Source organism: Aotus nancymaae, unplaced genomic scaffold (genome assembly GCF_030222135.1).
Source record: "Aotus nancymaae isolate 86718 unplaced genomic scaffold, 86718_ANA_hifiasm-v0.15.2.pri h1tg000040l, whole genome shotgun sequence".
In the NCBI taxonomy this organism is placed as follows: domain Eukaryota; kingdom Metazoa; phylum Chordata; class Mammalia; order Primates; family Aotidae; genus Aotus; species Aotus nancymaae.
Window position 1 is genome coordinate 108,566,291 of NW_026988454.1, and position 22,232 is coordinate 108,588,522.

Here is a 22,232-nt window from a genome sequence, read left to right on the forward strand (position 1 = left end):
TCAATTAAAACTTTTTCCTTTATTAATTACCCAGTCTCAGGTATTTCCTTATAGCAATATGAGAACAGACTAACACAATGATGAAGGATAACAATTGATGCTGATGTTTTGGTCTAAATCAATAAACAAATGTGTGGAGGGAAAGACTCTGAAGTGGAAGTTAGGAGAGCAAGGAGTTCTGTCAAATAACAGGTATGTAATTAACACAGAGGGGCCCTTCCAATTGTAAAATTCTACCTGATTCATGTCATTTCTAGGTGTATTATTATGAATAACTTTAATTATTCCTCTTGGATTATTTTTGTTTTCCAATATATCTAGTAAGAATGTTTAACTTTTTAAAAGAATGAGAAAAAGTATTCTAAAAGCTTATAAGACATCTGTCTATAGGAGTAAGAGTTTAATAACTTGCAAAGAAAATGTAGACACTATAGTTTATATAAATATTTATAGAAATAGGTAAACTATAAGAAATTTACACACATAATTTATATAGCTAGTCTATATAAAGAGATTTGCATATTTTGTTATCTGCATTTAAAGAAATAAAATGCATACCCATTATTTATTTCTATTTTTAATACATGATATGCTTAAGGCAACAAATTACTTCTTTAAAAAAAAAATAGGCCTAAGTCCTTTCCATAAATCTAAAAATACTCAGATCTTTCTTTTATTTAGTCAGTCAGTCAGTGAATACTGAATGCATTGGTAAGAAAAAATTAAAAAGTGATCCTCTCTCTGCACAGTGCAATGATATTTTTTTTTCCTCCTGGCCATCTTCTCCTTCATTCCCCACTGCCTAATACAGCTTAGTTGTGTATAACTGACTTTTTTTTCTTGAAACAGGTCTCACTCTGTTGTCCAGGATGGAATGCAGTGCCACAATCTCAGCTCACTGCAACCCTCATCTCCTGGGTTCAAGCAATTCTCATGTTTCAGCCTCCTGAGTAGCTGGGACTACAGACTTGTAGCACCATGCCTGGCTAATTTTCATATGTTTAGTAGAGATGGGGTTTTGCCATATTGGCAAAGCTGGTCTTGAACTCCTGGCCTCAAGTGACCCATCCACCTCAGCCTCCCAAAGTGCTGAGATTACAGGCATGAGCCATCACACCTAACCAGTATAATTGACTTCTATTGACCACTCATGATTAAGGGAGGAACATTACAACATAAAAAGCATAAAGCAGAATGTCACACATCACCATCTTAAGACCTCTTTAGCCATTCCTACCCCTTGGAAATTCTCGCCAGCTCTCTTTCTCCTCAGACCCTAGCCTCCTGCCTTTTTGCAGGTCTTCTCTTCTCTCTCCAGGAATCTTCCTCTGTACCTGACCTTCCCAGGGACATGACCTGTCTTCCTGTCTCTTCCACCTGCCAATAAAAAATTCAAAAGTCCTTTTTTTCATTATGCCCATGATACCGTGTCATTTAGTTCTCCACCTCCCTCCCAGACATGGATTAGCTTGCATATTCTACATCTAAAGTACTAAAATCTGAACACATATTAGCATCGCGAGAAGGGTTGTTAAAACCAATATTGTAGGGCCTCATCTCCAGAGAATTTTCATTTGTAATGAATTTTCTGGAGCTGCTGATGCTGCTGGTGATCTCTCACACCCAGAGCCACTGCATATGAAAGGTCATTTAACAAGTTTTCCTAGCAGTAGAATCACCTACATATTCCTGGCCTCATCATTAGCCATATAAAGAAGAATTGGAGCTTTCAAAATAAAGTCTTTCTCCTGGATAAAGAAAATGTGGCACATATACACCATGGAATACTATGCAGCCATAAAAAAGGATGAGTTCATGTCCTTTGCAGGAATATGGATATAACTGGAAACTAACATTCTCAACAAACCAACACAAGAACAGAAAACCAAACACCACATGTTCTCACTCATAAGTGGGTGTTGAACAATGAAAACACACGGACACACGGACAGGGAAGGGAACATCACACACTAGGGCCTTGGGTGTGGGGGGCTAGGGGAGGGATAGCAGGGATGGGAGGATTGGGGAGGGATAGCATTAGGAGAAATACCTAATGTGGATGACAGGGCGATGGATGCAGCAAACCATTACCATGGCATGTGTATACCTATGTAACAAACCTGCACAATCTGCACATGTACCCCAGAACTTAAAGTACAATAAAAAATAAATAAATAAAGTCTTTATCTCAGACCTGGGTAAGATACTCTCACCTTGAAACATTTTCTGAAAGTAGAAGCCATTCTTAAATGTTCTGTCCTCTGTCCAGAGCATTCCTGTAATGAGGATTAATTCCATTGCTTAATGTTTGACTGTCAACAGCTGTTAACCTTCACCTTCCTTTTTCCTCTTGTTTCCCCCATCTAGGCAAGCTGATGAGAAAGCTTGGGGGCTCCCTCCTTTGGCATTGGTGGGAGATTCAAACCATGCAATCCTCTTTGTAAGTGAACCCTCCCCTGGGCCCCATCCCCTAACAGCGATAAACACCCATTCCAGTCTCCTTTCCTAGCTCTTTGAAGCCATTTAGGGTCTGCTTGAATGGCCTGCCCTGCTCTTCCTAGAGACCTCAATTCTATAAGTAATAAACCTTTCCATAGCTTTTTTGGTATGTATGTGGCATCATAAGTCTCAACATCTGAACCAAATTTTGTATTGGAATCCCTCCTGGTTTTACAGGGTGATCATCACAATTCTCCCGGAGTTCAAAGGTCCCCTCTCGCTTCTCTTTACGTTGAACGAACCTAAGAAAAATCATCCCATGCAATTACATAACTCTGGACCAGGTCTTAAGAGCAACTAGGAGAGTTTAGGACAAGTTGGAAGGCCCCAAGAAGAATTTTTTCAAGAAGATGACTAGACAAAACTTAATGTTGCTGATTAAATTTGGACAACTGACAGAATTTGAGGTTGAATTTGTGACAAACATAGAAAACAACTAAGTAAACGATGAGTATTAACTCCAAGGAAAATAAAATATTTTACAAGAAAGAAAGAGTCATCATAGTATACCACATGGCTTATATGTAAATAGCATTTTTATAGTCAAAATAACATTGAATATTGATCTAACCAAAATTGTGCTCTAGCTTCATTGGGAGGGCTGGAGAGGAATGGAAGTAAGCATGTATGATAGGTCAAAAGAGAAGCTATGAAACAAAGGGTATCAAGCAACACATTATGACTAAAACTACAAAAGTTTAGTAACAATAAAGTCGTAGCAAAAGCAGTGACAATATAAATCTGCTATATAGCAATATGGAAAGGAGTATTTTTAAGAACAACTCTATGAGTTGAAAATGCTGCAGAGGAGTAGGAATTCAGGAGAATGGATAGGAAAACTAGTGAATATCTGTTTTTTATTAAAATCCCTGTAGAGGAATTTCTGATTTCTTAACCTATGTGCATATGGAGCTTTAAATCATTTAAATATAAAGTACTTATTCTTTTTAAAAAATAATTTATCCAATGAAAAGATTACTAAATCAGTTTTCTTACCATGAATAATCTGGACTTTTCTTACCATGAAGAATTTTCAGTGACATATCAAAAATAGTATATAAACAAAAAGGTAAGCACAAATGTAGAAGAAACTCAAGAGAAAGGAGAAAGAATATAAGTTTCTTAAAGAATTACCAAATTTATAGTTACACTTTTGTCACTTTATTTCCTAAGCTGAAAGAAATGAACACATAATAGGTACTGTGATTTTGTGTGAGGTATTTGTTTAGTGTTTCTTTGTTTTTATGGGAAGGAGATATCTGTATTTCTTTTAATGTTAAAAAGCTGTTCTCATATTTCCAAAGGCTGAGAACCACTGAGCTAGAAAATTGTTTATGACTCACAATTTTGAGCTGATCTACTTTTCAAAAGTGAATGCATCTTGTTAATGTTCACATATCAACTCTACTTCTCCCAAAGGACAACCACACGAAATAGAGGCAGTTATTTTTCCTGTAAGCCTCGGGGTGCTTTTAAAATATATATACATAAGTGGAGTGTCTCCACTAATGCCACTAATCCCAGGTGCATTTCTGCAAATGGGGATTTCTGTGAGTCTATTCCTCTGAGAAATAAACATTTTTACATCCGCTGTGTTTTCTGATTGTCTAAATTATAGATGTAAATGCCTAGGAAACTGGCAAGGATTTGTGTTGCGGCTTTAAAAAAAATAATATTCAAATTACATGAGGTACACTATGAGCTCCTAGTAGTGTGCCATGTTTTGTATTTTCTAACATTTGCATTTATTAAACCAGAAGCTTAAACTGCAAATGCCGAAGTCATGAATTTGAATTAAAAAGTTTCCAGGTTTTTTGGTTCTAAGTTGGTTTGTTTTATTTTCTAATATTTGTATTTATCTTCATAAAGAGCTATGATTTACCTAATAGGAAATTCACAAAAATATTAAGGGACATTGTTAATTTCTTTATGTGGAATCTGCATTTTCTAAAAGAGTGGACCTTGAGGGAATGGCAAGAGCTGGCGATGACAGTGGAGGGCCAAGTAACTCCTACAAACAGGTATTTGGATATTGGAGTCTGAGACGTGGAGAAAGGGCTGGGCTGAAGAGATACATTTGGGACATCTGCATCATAGAGGCTGCACTTAACGCCAAGGGGATTCCTACAGTCACTGAAAGCAAGAGAACACAGTGAAGAAATAGAAGCTCAAAGACTGAGGTCTAAAGAAATGGAAAACTTAAAGGACAGGTAAAAGATAAGGGAGACTCCAGAAATGTAGGAAGGAAACAAGAAAACCATGATGCTACAGAAACCAAAGGAAGGTTCAGGGTATTTCATGAATAAAGGAGTGTCAGTCCTTAGATTCACTAAGAGGAGTTGAAATTGTCTCTGAATTTGGCATATATGTCAAGCACATAAATAATGGTTGAGGTTGACAATCATGAATTGATTCGCAGTGCTATTATTCTACTGGATCGTGGTTTTCTCCGCCAAGGTTAGAAACTGACAGAGACTAGAGTTGGGCTCACTCAGTGTTAGGGTTAGCCAGGCGACTGACACAAAAGAAAGGTAGACAGAGGAATGAAAGTATTTACAAGAGAATGATTATAATAATACATTATAGAATTTGGCCTGGAAAAGAACAAAGAAAAAAATATATTTTTTACTTTGGACAGACTGATATTAAAAATAGCCTAGCAAGAAACATCTTTTGTGTATTATTTTTCTTCATTTTTTATATTTTTCCCCTTAGGATAGATTTCTGAAAGTAGAATTAATAGACCAAATGGTATAATTTTCTAAAATTATTGATGCATCTTGCCAAATTGCTTTCAAAAAAGTTCATGGCATCTTAAACTGATCAGCAAAGTATAACATTGCCTATCTCCAAAAACTAGTCAAATTCAAGAAAGTTAAATATACATAATATAAGAATAATAATACACAAGCAGGTTTGATTGACATTAAAATTTTATCATCTCTAAAACCAAGTAAATTAGCTCCTACACTTCCTTTACTCGCCTCCTACCCAGGCATTCCTCTTTCTTGATCTTTTTTAGTTTCTATTATAAATTAATATTTTCCACATTAATTTTGCTTCAACTCAAAATCCTTAAAGTAGCTGTAAGTACTTTATTCAAAAGAAAAGCTGAGCAAAAAGTTTTGAAAAATGATTATATGAACAAAAAAACTGGTTTTATTGCAACAAACATTCTCCCTCTTCTCCCCCACTCCCTTCTCTCTCTTTTTCTCTCTCTCTCTCACCTCCCCATCTCCCTCATATTTTTGGTCACTAAGAATTTAAGAAAGAAATAACTACAAGTGACTCTCACTCTTCTCTCCCTTGTAGCTAATTTGAGTCAGCATTTTCCTAACAGACCTAAAAAGCTTTTACCGAGATCCTTATGTCCAGAGCTTAATCCTAAGTGAAAGAAGAAAACCAGGATAGAGGCAAAGCAACCATGTCAGTCAGCCCATGCCTAGATTGCTGAAGAGTTTTTATAAATTAACATACGATGATGTCTTCTATAGTCATATGTTGTTCCAATAAATGATTACCAGTTCTAGGGCTTGCATAACTTAAGAGAAAGATCCTTATTTCCTGCAGACTCTATAATGATCTATGGAACCTAAGGATGATAAGAGGAATAAGATATCATATGGCTCAAAATCTCTCCTATTTTTTTTTTGAGACAAAGTCTCGTCTCGCTCTGTCGCCCAGGCTGGAGTACAGTGATGTGATCTCAGCTCATCGCAACCACCGCCTCCTGGGTTCAAGTGATTCTCTTGCCTCAGCCTCCCAAGTAGCTGGGATTACACGTGCACATCACTGCACCCAGCTAATTTTTTGTATTTTTAGTAGAGATGGGATTTCACCATGTTGGCCAGGCTGGTCTTCTGCTCCTGACCTCACGTAATCTGCCCGCCTTGGCCTCCCAAAGTGCTGAGATTAAGGCATGAGCCACCGCACCTGGCCTCTAAATCTCTTAAAGAATTAGAAACTAAAATCCAGAGCAGTTAAGTACCTGGTTCAGGAAACACACCCACTCAGTAATGAATTTCAGATAAAGACCGAGTCACTGTCTCCTGAGCCAGTCCTGCTCTTGCCGTCCTCATATTAGGTAGATGTAGGCAAACTGGTAGACAATAAAGATGTTTCTAGGTATAAGTGGTGAAAACATCAATAACCTCACATCAGATGTTATGGTACAAGATAAACTTCTCTATATTATACTATCATGCTAAGAAAATTTCATTTCTCAACACTGAAAATAACTAGTTGTATTAGTCTGTTCTCATACTGCTAATAAAGACATACGTGAGACTGCGTAGTTTATAAAGGAAAGAGGTTTAGTTAACTCACAGTTCCACATGGCTGGGAAGGCCTCACAATCACGGCAGAAGGTGAATAAAGAGCAAAGTCACATCTTACATGGTGGCAGGCAAGCGAACTTGTGCAGGGGAACTCCCATTTATAAAACTATTAGATCTCATGAGATTTATTCACTACCACGAGAACAGCATGGAGGAACCCACCCCCATGATTCAATTACCCCACCTGGCCTTGCCCTTGACATGTGGGAATTATTCCAATTCAAGGTGACATCTGGCTGGAGACACAACCAAACCATATCACTACTAGTTTCTAAATATGTGGTTCCAGAGAAAACAACTGTCATATTAGTTAAACTGTGTGTTTAAATTGTGAGTTTAAACACACAATTAATATTTAATACCCATAAGTACCCTAATACTTAATACACATCAGTACCCTAATACTTATGGGTATTAAGTGCATGTGCACGTATGTGTGCATATATGCACACATCTTAATACCCATATACACCAATGAGGCCACTTGCCATCTACATGGATGCTTCTCAGTGACAAGACGGCCACATATTTCTGAGTGGATTGCTTTACCTTTAAGGATGGCTATATTTGTTCTGTCACTTGTGGAATCCAAGTAACCTTAAGTGTCTCCAGAGATGTTGCTAGACACTAATACAATATTGATAGAAGTAGAAACCAGAGAAACTGTCCTCTTCTTGTTGGTCGCAGACAAAATATTTTCTTCAGATGTAGCTTCTCGGATTTCCCACAAAAACTTCCAGAGATTTGTTTTGTTGCTGGTGTTAATTCTAACAGCCAGGCACTGGCTCCTGCTTTGGATTTTAAGAGGAAAGACATGTGGCATACAGCTTCTAAAACTATGCAGAGTGACAACATTCATTGAACAATATTTGCCCACCATGTTAGTAAACACTATTCTAAGGCATGAGAGCATCTTTAATAGAATATTTTCACTCTCTGCCATATTTCATTCCACCCCTTCGAGCATTCTGAAGTTGCCAGCACTCTGCCCCTCATGAACGGTCCTCCTTTCCACAGCTCCATCCTGTCTGGAAGAGAGAGGCCTAGGTGCAGATATTTTTTTTTAATACATTCAAATTTCAAGTTTTTCTAGGTATTTTTAAAATTTAGAATACAGGGCCGCCCAAAAAAGGATTGCTTAGAAATAGAATTAATTATTCCATTAAACTTTTCAAAGAGGTAATTATTTGGGGAAATTTTGCTGCCTTTATGTGTAGAATTTTTAAACCTAGAGTTACCAAAATGGCACGCAATCTACTACAATAATCAGCAAACAGTTTTAAAAGCTAGGTAATGCTGAGAATAGTGAATAATGATAACAGTAAACTTCTTTGGGATACACAGAAAACCACTATAAAGAAAGCACCTTTCTTTCCAAAAGGGATTGCTTCGTCTTAAAAGTGATGCCCTGTAAGAAACAATACTACACTAACTGACTATATGCAATCTAAGACGAAGATAAATGTCTAAATCCTCTAAGATAAACTTCAGTATTAGATCAGGTATTGGAAAGTTCAAACCACACTTAAAAGATAAATTTTAAATGTTACAATATGCATGAATATTGTTTTATCAGGGGATTATTATCAATTCCTCTGCGTACAAATGGCCAATATTTTTATCATTATGTCACCAACATTCATGAGACTCATTACATGAATTAGAGTAGTTAAATGATATTCTTCCCTCTCTCTGCTCCCTTGCTAATACTGAGCCTATTTACAGGTCCATCTGCAGGAAAGCAGGTCTTGATGATACCACAGCAACATGCTATCAAACCAAAGAAGACCAGTCCTGAGAGGATGGAGAGAATCAATGTAACCTACTACTAACTAGAAGAAAAACACTCAAAATTATAGCTAGGCAGTGCTACTATATCCACACCACACTTTTTTGGACCAGAACTAGAAGTACATTTCTTTCGTTTAATTGCATAGCTGCAAAGAGAAAGGTCTAGAACTATTTTTTTTTTTAACCTAGTATAGTCTATGTTAAAGGAAATATTCTGTCCGTTCTCACATGGGTGATCTCTTTCCTTGGCTACTTGCTCTTGACTGACTCTTCCGATTTTCATTAGCTGATCTGAGTTTGTCCAGAAAAAAAGCATAATGAAAATGTTTCTTTCCCTGTAATGAGTTCCAGCGGGAATCTTGCAAGTTAGCTCTTAGGAGATTTCAGAAGCCTCTTAGCCACATCCTGAGAGGACAGACAGGACCAGGTGATTGGCCTCCTCACTAATATTATCCTACATGAAGTGCTACTGACACCAGACCCAGCTGAGGCTGAGGCTGAACAGAGTTTAGAACACTTACGGAGAAGTGCCTATTAAAATAGAAGTGCAGATGTTCAGTGTCCCTTACTCACAGAAAGGAAAAAAAAAAGAAAAAGAATTCATCGATTTTAAAAAGTTCATCTTGCCATTTTTCCTTCAATGCCATTAAATCACTGGATTATATTTATAAAATACCTGAAATAATATTGTGCCTCAGAGGCACCAAAAACATCTCTCTGGACCTTAGAAGAGTGAATGGCATTTCTTCACTCAACATGGAGTCCTTGAACACTAACTGTGTGCAGATCCCCACCAGGTACTGGTGACCCAGCAGTGGCAAGGAAGCTAGGAAATTTGTATGGGCCAGTATCTTCCAACAATCCCACCTCAGGGCATTCTCATCAGTAGATACTCCTCTTTTTATGTGAAACACGTAAGTAGGGGCTTAAATAGTGAAAGTTCAGGCTGAGTCCCACCTACAGATTTGTTAAATTAAAGTAATACAAATTAAGCCTGGCCTTCAGCAACAACACTGGCGATCTGTGACATCACAACATGCACCATCCCAAACAGACCCAGGGTCATAATTACTGTAACAGATTGTGGATGGCACTCGAAGCACTGAGTCTTTCACGCTTGAGAATTCCACAGCCAAGTCCTGCAGTGGCGCCTGCTCCACTCATCCACATTCCTTTCAGCATCATATGAAATTCCAATCGCTAAGACATTCCTCCAGCATGGTAGTTTTACAGCTGCAGACCATAGATGCCTATGAAGATATTTTTGAGAAAACATAACTTTTTTTAAAAATTTAAGATTGTTGTGCTTTCATCTCAAAGATTGTCGTGCTGAATTCGCTTAAAGTTGATTAAATTCCAGAGAATCCGCATAACAATTTCCTCGAAGAATGTCCCAGGCTGTCCCACCCCTGCTCTTATGTTTATGATCATGTCGATGCCCAGGGAAGGCAAACACCACCACAAATGCAGGTTTTCCTTCCAGTTAAATGAGGGGAAAGAATGATAGGAAAATTGAGCTGTCAGGCAACAAGTTATTTTAAGCCTCATCAAAAGAACCCACAGCATTTGGCCTAGAGTGTATGAATGTATTCCTCTAATCACATCTTTTTCCTATCAATTTAATTTTATTTTACAGAATAAAAATGTGTTTTTTAGTGTACTACTAAGTTGACTCATTCAAATAACAGACGTGTGATTAAAACATTCATTGTGAAAAATAGAAAATAAAGACAAGAGTCATTGTAATGACTCAGATGATGGGCCATCATTTTCTAAATCAAAAGATTCAGGTTGATACACACATACATTTCACCCCAGTTAAAGCAGCTACCTGCAAATAAATATTAACCAAGTCACACTATCAGTCACTTTAATGCAATTCACTAGCTTTTAGAGAGGCGGCTTAACATAATTATTAAATGCACACTCTCTGAAGCCAGATTTCCTGGGTTCAAAGTAAAACTCCAATACTTAACAGCTGTGTGGACTGTATGCCTCAGTTTCTCAACTATAAATCAGATGACCTGTCACTGTGATAATTAAATTAGCAAAATATATGCAAAGCACTTAGACTATACCATGAACACTGGAAAAACTTTACAAGTATGACTATTATCCATTTCACACAGTATTGTCTAACTTGTACATCTGATTTAGTTTTATAGTCACATAACACTTGTGAGTATATAACTCATACAAGGAGTATGTAATGAGTTTTATGTTTGTATATATTAATTAAATTTAAATCAAAACATTGTCTAGTCAACATAGGTGAATGAGAATTGTTTTAAAGAGTTGCATACACTACTCAAATTTTTTAAAAAATCTTTTTCTAGCTATCACTTAACCTATAAGCCTCACATGTTGCATAATGAGGATAGTATATTCTAGTTTTTGGAGGGAAGTGTGATTTTCCTATCAAAGGCAACCCTGATAGGTGATAACCAGGGATTCCTCAGGCAGTTGCATTCTCCCAGATACCTCCCAAATTAAACCAATTACGGACAAGCTATCATCCTACCGTGATTTTGAAATATAATTCACTGAAGGATCCACATAAGCTTCTAACAGAAAAGTCTCTAGTGGAGATGGAAACTCCTTCTCAGCCATCTGGGAGGAAAGCAGCTATGACCAACACCCTGAATTTATGTCCTGGTCATTTGAAAAAACAAGTCAACTGATCCCTGCATCTTTTGGTTCCATCTCCGACTGGCCTAGCTTAGTTTCAACAAGGAGACTGGAACTATGTAGAAATGTGGCTCCTCTGCTGGATTAAGAGGTGAGAGGCAGTTCCAAGGAAAAGAGAGGGATGAGAAGGCAGACCCCCTACATTGGACCTCATATATTCCAAAATCACATTTAGTAAGCAGTATTAATCAATATTGAAACAGCATGCTGATAAAATAGAAATTCTAAAAATTAATAAGAAAAGTAAAATGCCCAATGTAAATGTTTTTAAGAATATGGCTAACATCTTGATGCAGCAGCAAAACCAGATATAAGACAGAGAAAGAAATCAGAGAGGACCTTCCCTCGCTATACAAACTGTGTTATGGAAAGATTTGCTTCTTCTCCTGGGAAATAAACAGACACTTGAGGTTTTGCAAAAGGAATTTTAGTAAGTGACTAAAGTAAACATGATAAGGCAATAAAAATACCAGTTATTAAAACAACTGAATATACACAAGGTAGCCAGTATTTCAAGCAAAGATGGGTTTTCATGAGAATATAATGAACATAATGCCAAAGAGACTATAATGCCATATTTATCTAGATAGTGATAAAAGAGAGTTTAGTTTGCCATGGAATTAGGTGGATACCACCTGCAGGAATGGAGAAGCTTCAGTCCCTTATAAAGCTACTTTTTCTGTAATTAACAAATGCAAGAGCCTACCAGTGCTAGACTGCCTAAGTTGCATAGTAAGCCCATGCTTAGAGAACCAGCAAAGCAAGAACACATATAGAAAACATGATGGTCAGGCTGCAGTGGAGGAGGATTTCCTGTTTCATAGAAATGTAATCATGTTTCTAAAATGGGAAAAATCTAAACTTGGATATGCTTTTTCATGCATATTTTTTCAGGTTTGTATTATTTTATTTTGAATCCTATGTGACAGATGGGGATGCGGAAAACTATATACTTTCAGATGATAATTTAGATGTTAGTTTTCTGTGTTTCATGAGCATCTGTGCCTACAGAGTACTATACTAAGTATATTTGCTGACAAAAGTGAGAAGACCCTTGAAAGGAACTTACAATGACATAGGGATCCACCCCAAGCTACTTTTTTTTCCCTTCTTGTCTATATTTAATTGTGAAAATGTGACACCATATACCCATGCTATAGACTGAATGTGCCCCTCCAAAACTCATATGTTGAAATCTGAGTCACTAATGTGATGGTATTAGGAGGCTGGATTTTGGGTTGCTGATTAGGTCATGAGGGTGGAGCCCTTATGAGTGGAACCATTGCCTTTATAAAATACACCTCAGAGAGCTCTCTTGTTTTTCAATTTGCTCTTGATCTCATGTCTTGATCTTGAACTTCCCAGTCTATAGAACTAAGAGTATCTAAGCCCCAAGAGTTGTTCACCAGGAACATTTAAGCCCCAATAGTTGTTAGAGAGAGAGGTGACCTTTATAAGGCATCAGGGACTGTCCCTCTGTTTCCATTGAGATTCCTATTAACTATCTACATTCCTTCAGAAAACTTCTCAAGGTATTTTGGAGAGGCTGCTTCCTGGTCACCTTCTCACAGTATTGATGCCTTTTCAAATGAATCAACGGAACTCCATTTCCCATCTTCCCATCTTCACTCCTTTCCCATTTCCTAGGAGGTACCTCAAACCAGGGTAATACATCCAGAGATGTATATTTGAAGAATAGAGAGCTTTCTGGAATTATTATTTTTTAAATGTAACACCTAGGAAAAAAATGTTTAGAAAGCCCAACAGAACAATGGTGGAGGTAGATGAGGAAGAATGAAGGATTACTACAGGGCAGCCTGTGTTTGGTTTAAGCACTTGGTCAGTAGAGTCAGCTGCCTAGATCTCAATTCCAATTTCACCACTTACTAGTTCTATGATCCTGGGCAAGTTACTTACTCTCTCTGTGCCTCAGTTTTCTAATTGTGAAATGGGTTCTTTTTCAAATACAGTGTTCACTCACTCCTGGTAATATGACTGCCAGACATGAAGTGAAACCTTACCTGGAAGAGCTTACAGAAAAATCTGGAGAAAATCAACTGGCCAAGCACCAGGGCCTGGAGAATGTCTGGGCCCAAGTCAGGAGGGACACATAGGAGATTGGGCAAGAGAACCATGACTTTCAATGCTGAGATTCTCAAGGCTGACACCTACAGTGAGTAAAATAGAGCTTCTCCAGCCTCCCTCCCTCATAGAGAAAGCAAGTAGTAACAGTCGCCTGGCTATTTTTCCTTTGTCTCTGGTAAATTGATAGGAGTGGGTCAATCTTTTCTGCAAAATTATTAACTACAATCTCACAACAAAATGGGTTTGGGTCTGGAATTCATAGTACTTGTGTGATTTCTGCAAACCCACAATATGAAAATTTAGCTTAAAGAGATCCCTGACCCAAGTACTTCAAATTCAGAACCTCAAAGATTTCCCACAGATAAAGGTTTAAATAAAAAATCCGATCTTACAATTAAAAAGTGGAAAACACAAAGGAAATAAGTCACTTGAGTGAGAATCAGCAAAGTGATAAACCCCAAGAGAAGATCCATAAACACTTCAAATGCTGGAATTATCATAGAAAATCAACGAAGTGAGACTTAGATCAGAAGAATTTATCCCAAAGGCATCAGAGAGAAATAAAGTGATGAAAAGATATGAGGAAAAGGTGAGAAGACACAATAGGCAATTCAGAAGGAGGCAATTGAGAGAATGAGGAGAGCAACACTCAAGGATAGTACCTGACAACTTCCTAATACTGATGCAAGGTTCCAGTCCTCCCATCAGGAAGCCACGCAGGCTGAACACAGAGAAATGACACTTAGATATGTTATCATGAAGCTGTAAGACACTAGAAGAGGAAAAAGATACTAAACGCTGTTAGAGAGAAAAGATAAGTTATCTACCAAGAATTTACAATTTGATTAATAGCTAACTTCTCACAGAATAATGAAGCCAGATGCCTGTGATATAATACCATCAAAGAGCTGAAAGAAAATAACAGTCAATCCAGAAATCTAAACCCAGTGTTCAGAGCTGGTGCACAGTAGAACAGCTATAACAGACATTAAAATGTTGAGATCTCTGTCCTTACTAGCTGGTACAGAGCTGCTGAACTGAGCCTGCCCTCTGACCAGGCACCCACCACATGCCTACCACTGCCCCCTCCCTGGGACATCCTCTATCTAGCAACCAAACGTCAGTGGGTCATACAGTGGGGAGCCTCCAGAACCATTACACCCTCACTGGCCCTCTTTCCTTGGCTCTCACTTGTCCCTCTCTGTCCTTATCCTCTCCTGACTCAAGCAAGCCTACTGCCCTGGGGAGAAGATGGCCACCTTTGTGGGCTGCAGGCAATTGCCCAGAGCCTTTGTCGTTCCCCAGGCTGCAGCTGCCCACCGCTCACAAGCTCTCTTTCAGAGCCACTCTTCGGTAGCCACTGAGGGGAGCTGCAGCCCCTGTGGATTTTGTCTCCAGGAAAGCTGGAAAGGGAAAAGAGGACAGCAAAGTAATAAGGGCCTGCCAGATGTCACACAGCTTGGGCTCTGCCGGTACAGCAGGCACTCCCATGGTGAGGCTCTTTAATGATGGCGGATCCAGCCTATAAATTAAATCAGTAGTTACAATCTTCTCACAAAGAACACACAGGACCCAGAGGGCTTACAAGTAAGCTCTCCTGAGTATTCAAAAAACACTAATTCCAAGCTTATACTAGTTCTTTCAAAGGAAGAACAACAGGAGACACTCCCCGACTCATTTAATGAGGCTTGTGTAAACGTGCTGTCAAATCAGACATGAACATTTTACAAAAGTTAAATTCCAGGCCATTTAAGAATATAGATGCAAAAGCTCTAAATAAACATCAGCAAATCAAGTCAATAAATGTATAAAAACGATAATGCACATAGTCAAGTTGAATGTATTCAAGGTACAAAATTGGTTCAACATTAGAAAAACCTAGGCATGTAACTCACCACAATAACAGATTCAAAGAGGGAAACTATCTGATCATCTTAATAGATGCAGAATAAGCTCTAATAAAACTCAATAACCATTTATGACATTTAAAAAAATCTCCTAGCAAACTAGGAATAAAAAGGAATCTGTTTGATCTGATAAAGCATACCAATTTTTAAAAACATGCAAATATTTTGCTTAGTGCAAAACATTAAATGGATTCCCTTTAAAATCAGAAACCAAAGAAGCCTAATTGCTATTTCGTATTTATTGTATTGGAGACACTTACCAGGGCAGGACAAAAATATATAAATATATGGTGTAAGGTTCAAAAGGAATGAAATCTCTCATTATTTGCTAATAACATAATTATCTCCATGGAAATTCAAAAGAATTTATATATAAAAAGCTAAAAATTAATGAGTTTAGCAAGTCTGCAGGGTATAGGATCGATGCATAAAAACTTATTTTATAAAGCCATCCACAAATAAAAAGCATTTTAAAAGAAGATACAACTGGGGACTCTGCTTCTGATAAAAGCAAGTAAGATGAATTTAACTTTCACTAACCATCCTCTTAAAATAACTAGAAAATCTGTACCAAATACATAATGTGTTATAGCTCGTAGGGAAATAAAATAGTAAAGGATTCTCCGCAAAAATATTTTAAAAATTTGGCAAACCATAGTAGTCACCCGGAATAGGGATTCAGAAAGGCAAAACATTAAGAGGATAGGAAAAAATCTTAGTGTGCCCTATTAATATCACACAAAGCAGACATTGAAGAGAAAAAAGACTTTAAGAGTCAAAGAGGGACATTTCATAATGATAAACATGTATTTAATGAGAAAGAGTGAAGTTTAAATAATAATATGGACTCACGTTGCTGCCTGATTCCATTTCTATAAAGTGCTAAACCGTATTATTTAGAAATTCCTACAGAAGTGACAAAATTGTGGAAGGACAGGAGGGATAAAAAAAAATGAGGCAGTTTTGTAAGGTCTGAATAACAATTGTGTTTCAAATAGAGGAAGTGGGTTGTGAACAGGGAGAGGCATTCAGCAAGCCTCAGGAAATGTTCTGTTTCTTAACCTGAGCAGTGATTATATGCGTGTTTATAATAATTCATTAAGCCATGCAATTTTTATGTATGTCTCCTATTGACACTTGCAATAGCTGCAAAAATAAAGCTTTGCAGAAAATTACAACTCTATGAAAAGATATTAAAAAGGCCTATGTAAGAGGAAAAACATGGATAGAAAGATTCAATTTTGTAAGGCATAAATTCCATCCAAATTATCATATAGATTTAATGTAATATACATCGAAACCAAAACATGTATAAATTACAAAATCAACCTGACAAGTTGATTTTGTAATTTATATGAAAGAGAGAAGAATGCATAAGTCAAGGCTCAAACAGAGAAACAGAGGAAGACTATATACACATATATATATGAATATATACGTGTGTGTATGTATACACACACACACACAGAGAAATACAGAAACAGAGAGGCAGACAGAGACAAAGAGAAACAGGGAGAGAAGGAGAGAGATAGAAATTTATTGCAAGGAATTGGCATACATGATTGCAGGGGCTTGTTAAACAAGTCCCACGTGCATACAGAGAGTGGTCATGAGCACAGTGAGACTTCACAGGAACAAGCCACAGCTCTCATCCACAGGTGGAATTTTTCTTTCTCCTGGGGAAACCTCAGTCCTGCATTTAAGGCCTTCTAACAGATTCAATCAGGCCCACCCAGATAATCCCAGATAATCTTCCTCACTTAAAGTCAACTGATTAAGGGCTGTAATTCCATAGGCAGAATTCTTTCACAGCAGCACCTAGATTATGTTTGCATAACTGGCCTGTAGCCTGGCCAAGTTGACAGATCAAAAGCGCCATCACAAACAGACAAGACATATCTGCCAAAATAGGTAGGCCTAACCCCCCAGGTATCCAGGCTTATAACACTGTGTTAATTAGGACTATAGAATGCTTGATGGACTCCCACTAAAGAGATACACAGATGTACTCTGCTGGCATGCCAGTCTTCCTGTCCTGAATCCTGGTGCCAGGACAGCCAGCCTATTCAGATATGAAATGTGTACCTGATCAAGCATTTTGAGTATCATACACACAAACACACACACAAACATGCACACACACACACATTCCATGTGGATTAAAAAATTGAAATGTTAAATGTAATTTTTTAAATATTTAGCGGAGAATTGATTTATGACTTCAGAGAAAGGAAGGATTTCTTAATGCAAACCATAAAGGAGAGCATTGGTATATTTGACTACATTAAATTTTTAACAACTTCTATATATCCTAGTCATCAAAGACATCATCAAGTTAAAAGACAGGTCACTAACTGGGAGACAACATTTACAATACACTTGACAAAGTACTGCAAATTAGAAATGTCTATTACATAATGAGAGCAATAAACTCTATAAAAGCAGGCAAGACAGGAATGGGAATTTCACAAAAGAGGAGAAGTGTACCTACAATTCCTAAAAAGATACTCAGCCTTATGAAGTCAGGAATTGGATTAGTCAGAAAATGCAAATTAAATATCAGGTATAATTTCATGCATTTATTGTGAGAGATCAGACATCATTTTACAAATACATCATGAAATATGCATATATAGAGAGAGATTTCATACCCACCAGGTTAATAAAAATGTAGTCTGACAGTACTGACAGTAAAGAAGGATATGTAGCAATAGGAATTCTTAAGCTCTGATGGAGTGATTAATAGGAAAATACACTGAAAAATATCTTGGTGTCCCCTAGTAAATTGGGCATGCATATACTCTTCCACTCAGTAATCCTATTTCCAGGATTGTAACCAAAGAGAAACTCTTTCAGAAGCACTGCAGAAGTCCTGTTCAAGAATGATTATAGGCTGTCTGTGGTGGTTTACAACTATAATCTCAGCACTTTGAGAGGCTGAGGTGGGAGGATTGCTTGAAGTAAGGAGTTCAAAACCAGCCTGAGCAACAAAGTGAGACTCCCATCTATACAAAAAATAAAAAATAAGAAAAAAAATAATCATAGAAGCAGCATTCATAATAGAAAAAAAGGATGATATCTTGATGTCAATCATGAGAACTAATATATTAGTTTTGATATATTCATGCTAAAGAACATTATACAGTGGTGAACAAAAGGCCAACTACCAATATTAACATGATGAATCTCAAAAATTTATGTATGAGTACAAGATACAAAAGAGCACAGACTACATATTATATAAACCTCAAAAACAGGCTAAACAATGTGTCAATTAGTGGAATATGTATGTGAGGTACAACTAAAAAGAGAAGCAAGAGATGGATAAAAATTCTGGACAGTTGTCCCATCTGGAGTATGGGCAAAGAATGGTTCATGATCAGTTAAGGCAGACAGAGGAATTCAGAAACATTGGCAATGTTCTGTTTCTTGAGATGGATGGATATACATGGGTGCTTATTATATTTCTATTATTCTTTTAAATAAAGAATAAGCTGTGTGCATTACATTTTTTAAATAACTTTGAAGTTTAGGACTACATATGCAGGTTTGTTATATAGGTAAACTTCTGTCATGGGGGTTTGTTGTACAGATTATTTCATCACGCAGGTATTAAGCTAGTACCCATTAGTTGTTTTTCCTGATCCTCATCTTCCTCGCACCCTCCACCCTCCAAAAGGCCCCAGTGTCTGTCGTTCCCCTCTATGTGTCCATGTGTTCTCATCATTTAGCTCTCCCTTATAAGTGAGAATATGTGGTATTTGGATTTCTGTTCCTATACTAGTTTTCTAAGGATAATGGCCTTCAGTTCCATCTATGTCCCTGCAAAGGACATGATCTCCTTCTTTTTTATGGCTGCATGGTATTCCATAGTTTGTATATACCACATTTTCTTTGTCCATTCTACCCTTTATGGGCATTTAGGTTGATTCTATGTCTTTGCTATCATGAGTAGTGCTGCAATGAACATATGCATGCATGTGTCTTTATAATTAAATGATTTATATTCCTTTGATTATATATCCAGTATTGAGATTGCTGGGTGGAATGGTAGTTCTGTTAATAGGTCTTTGAGGAATTGCCACACTACTTTCCATAATGATTGAACTAATTTACACTCCCGCCGACAGTATGTAAGTGTCCCCTTTTCTTTGCAATTTCACCAGCATCTTTTATCTTTTTCTTTTTTCCTTTCTTTATTTTCTTTCTTTTTTTGTTAATAATAGTCATTCTGACTGGTGTGAGATGGTATCTCATTGTGGTTTTGATTTGCATTTTTCTTATGATCAGTCATGTTGAGCTTTTTTTTATATGCTTGTTGGCTGCATGTGTGTCTTCTTTTGCAAAGTGTCTCTTCATGTCCTTTGCCCACTTTTTAATGGGTTTTTTTTCTTATAAATCTGTTTAAGTTCCTTATAGATGCTAGACATTAGACCTTTGTCAGATGCATATTTGCAAAATTTTTCTCCTATTCTGTAGGTTGTCTATTCGCTCTTTTGATAGTTTCTTTTGCTGTATAGAAGCTTTGTTGTTTAATTAGATTCCGTTTGTTAATTTTTGCCTTTGCTGCAATTGGTTTTGACATCTTTGTCATGAAACTTCTGTCTGTTCTTATGTCCAGAATGGTATTGCCTGGGTTGTCGTCCAGAGTTTTTATAGTTTGGGGTTTTACATTTAAATCTTTAACCCATCTTAAGTTGGTTTTTGCATATGGTATGAGGGAGGGGTCCCATTTTAATCTTCTTCATATGACTAGCCAGTTATGCTAGCACCATTTAGCGAATAGAGAGTCCTTTCTCCATTGCTTGTTTTTGTCAGGTTTGTCAAAGAGTTGTAGGTATAAGGCCTTATTTCTGGGCTCTCTATTCTGTTCCATTGATCTATGCGTCTGTTTTTGTACCAGTCTCAGGCTGTTTTGGTTACTGTAGCTCTATAGTATAGTTTGAAGTTGCATAGCATGATGCCTCCAGATTTGTTGTTTTTGTTTAGGATTCCCTTGGCTATTTGGGCTCTCTTGATTTCATAAAAATGTTAAAATTGTTTTTTATAGTTCTGTAAAGAATTCCATTTATAGGAATAGCTTTGAATCTATAAACTGCTTTTGGTAATATGGCCATTTTAATGATATTGATTCTTTTCATCCATGAGTATGGAACGTTTTTCCATTTCTTTGTGTAATCTCTGACTTCTTTCAGCAGTGTTTTGTAGTTCTTATACAGGTCTTTCACCTCCCTGTTAGCGGTATTCTTAGGTATTTTATTCTTTTTGTGGTAATTGTGAATGGAATTGCATTCCTAATTTGGCTCTCGACTTGATGGTTGTTTGTGTATAGGAATGATGATTTTTGTACCTGATTTATATCTTGAGACTTTGCTGAAGTTGTTTGTCGGATCAAAAAGCTTTGGGGCACGGACTATGGGATTTTTTAGGTATAGAATCATATTGTCTGCAAACAGAGATAGTTTGACATCCTTTATTTCTATTTGAATGTTTTTTCTCTCTTTCTCTTGCCTGATTGCTCAGGCTAAGATTTCTAGTAACATGTTGAATACGAGTGATAAGAGAGGGAATTCCTGTCTTTTTCTGGCTTTCAAGGGGAATGTGTCTAGCTTTTGCCCATTTGGTGTGATTTCAGCCATCTCAGCCTGATTCCAAACCCTTGCTAGAGAAATGGCATGGTTGTTTGGAGGAAAGAAGGCATTCTGGCTTTTTGAGTTGTCAGAGTTCTTGTGCTGGTTCTTTTTCATCTTTGTGGGCTGATGTTTCTTCGATCTTTGCAGTTGGTGACCTTTAGATGGTTTTTTTTTTTTTAATCTTATATGATGACCTTGAGGGTTTAATTGTGCTATAAGGTGGTCAGTCAACTGGCTTCATTTCTGGAAGATTTTAGGGTGCCAGCACTCACCTCCCAGCTCCTGGACTGTGTGTCTAACTCTGGGGGACTTGTATGAAGCCTGACTTTGTTCTCTGGCTCCTTGAGGTTAGGAATTACCTGCACTATGAGAGCCAAGGTGCTCTTGGACCAGGTCACTACATCTCAATGTGTGGTGTCAGCCAAAGGGTTTTGTAGTGTAGTGGCAGTTGGGTCTGTAAGGCCGGTTGCCTCGCCAAGAGCTCGGACGCAAAACCCCCACCCTTTTTTTTTCCGAAAGCTCGGACAAGCCCGGAGGAGCCCGAGCAAGCTCAGACATGCTCCGGCATGTTCCCTTCTCCCATGCTCACACAGCCTGGCCTTCCCTTAAAGAGCCCAGTATGCAAACAAGGTCTTGTAACCCTAGCCTCTTGTTAACCAATAGCAGTCAAGTCTTATTGACCAATAGCAGTTAAGTCTTAATAGCCAATAGCAGCCAAGTCCTGTATGCAAACAAAGCCATGTAACCATACCCAATGGTAGTTCTGCTTTGCCCACACCCTGCTCTCCCAAAGCAATCAAGCTATTTCACTCCCTATAAAACCCCATGTCTGAGAGGAGTCCGTGCGACTTCTCCGGCCCCTCCTGTCGGACCACAGAACCTCACCCGGGAGCCTGAATAAACCCTTCGCATTGGATCTTCTTGTGCTGGCCTCAGTTTCTTCGTTTTAAACTTGGCGAGAACAAACCTTACAGGGTCCATCCCTGTTTGCACACGCCAGCAGCAGTGGGAGTGGTATCACAGCAGGGTACACTCTCACTGGCTGCAGCAGTGTGCTAATGGGTGCCAGGGTGCCTGCCTCCATGTGGGCACTCACAACAGTGGTGGAGGCAGCATAGCTCAGGGGACAGGGTGCCCCTGCTGGTGACTGCCCACAGATGCACTGGGGGTGATGCTGGCACAGGGTCAGGGCATTGGTGGGCACAGGTCTGTGTGCACTCTCTGTGAACCACATGCAGGCGTGGTCACTCAGAGGTGGAAAGAGTCTGCTGTTCTCTGTTCCTAGTTGCACT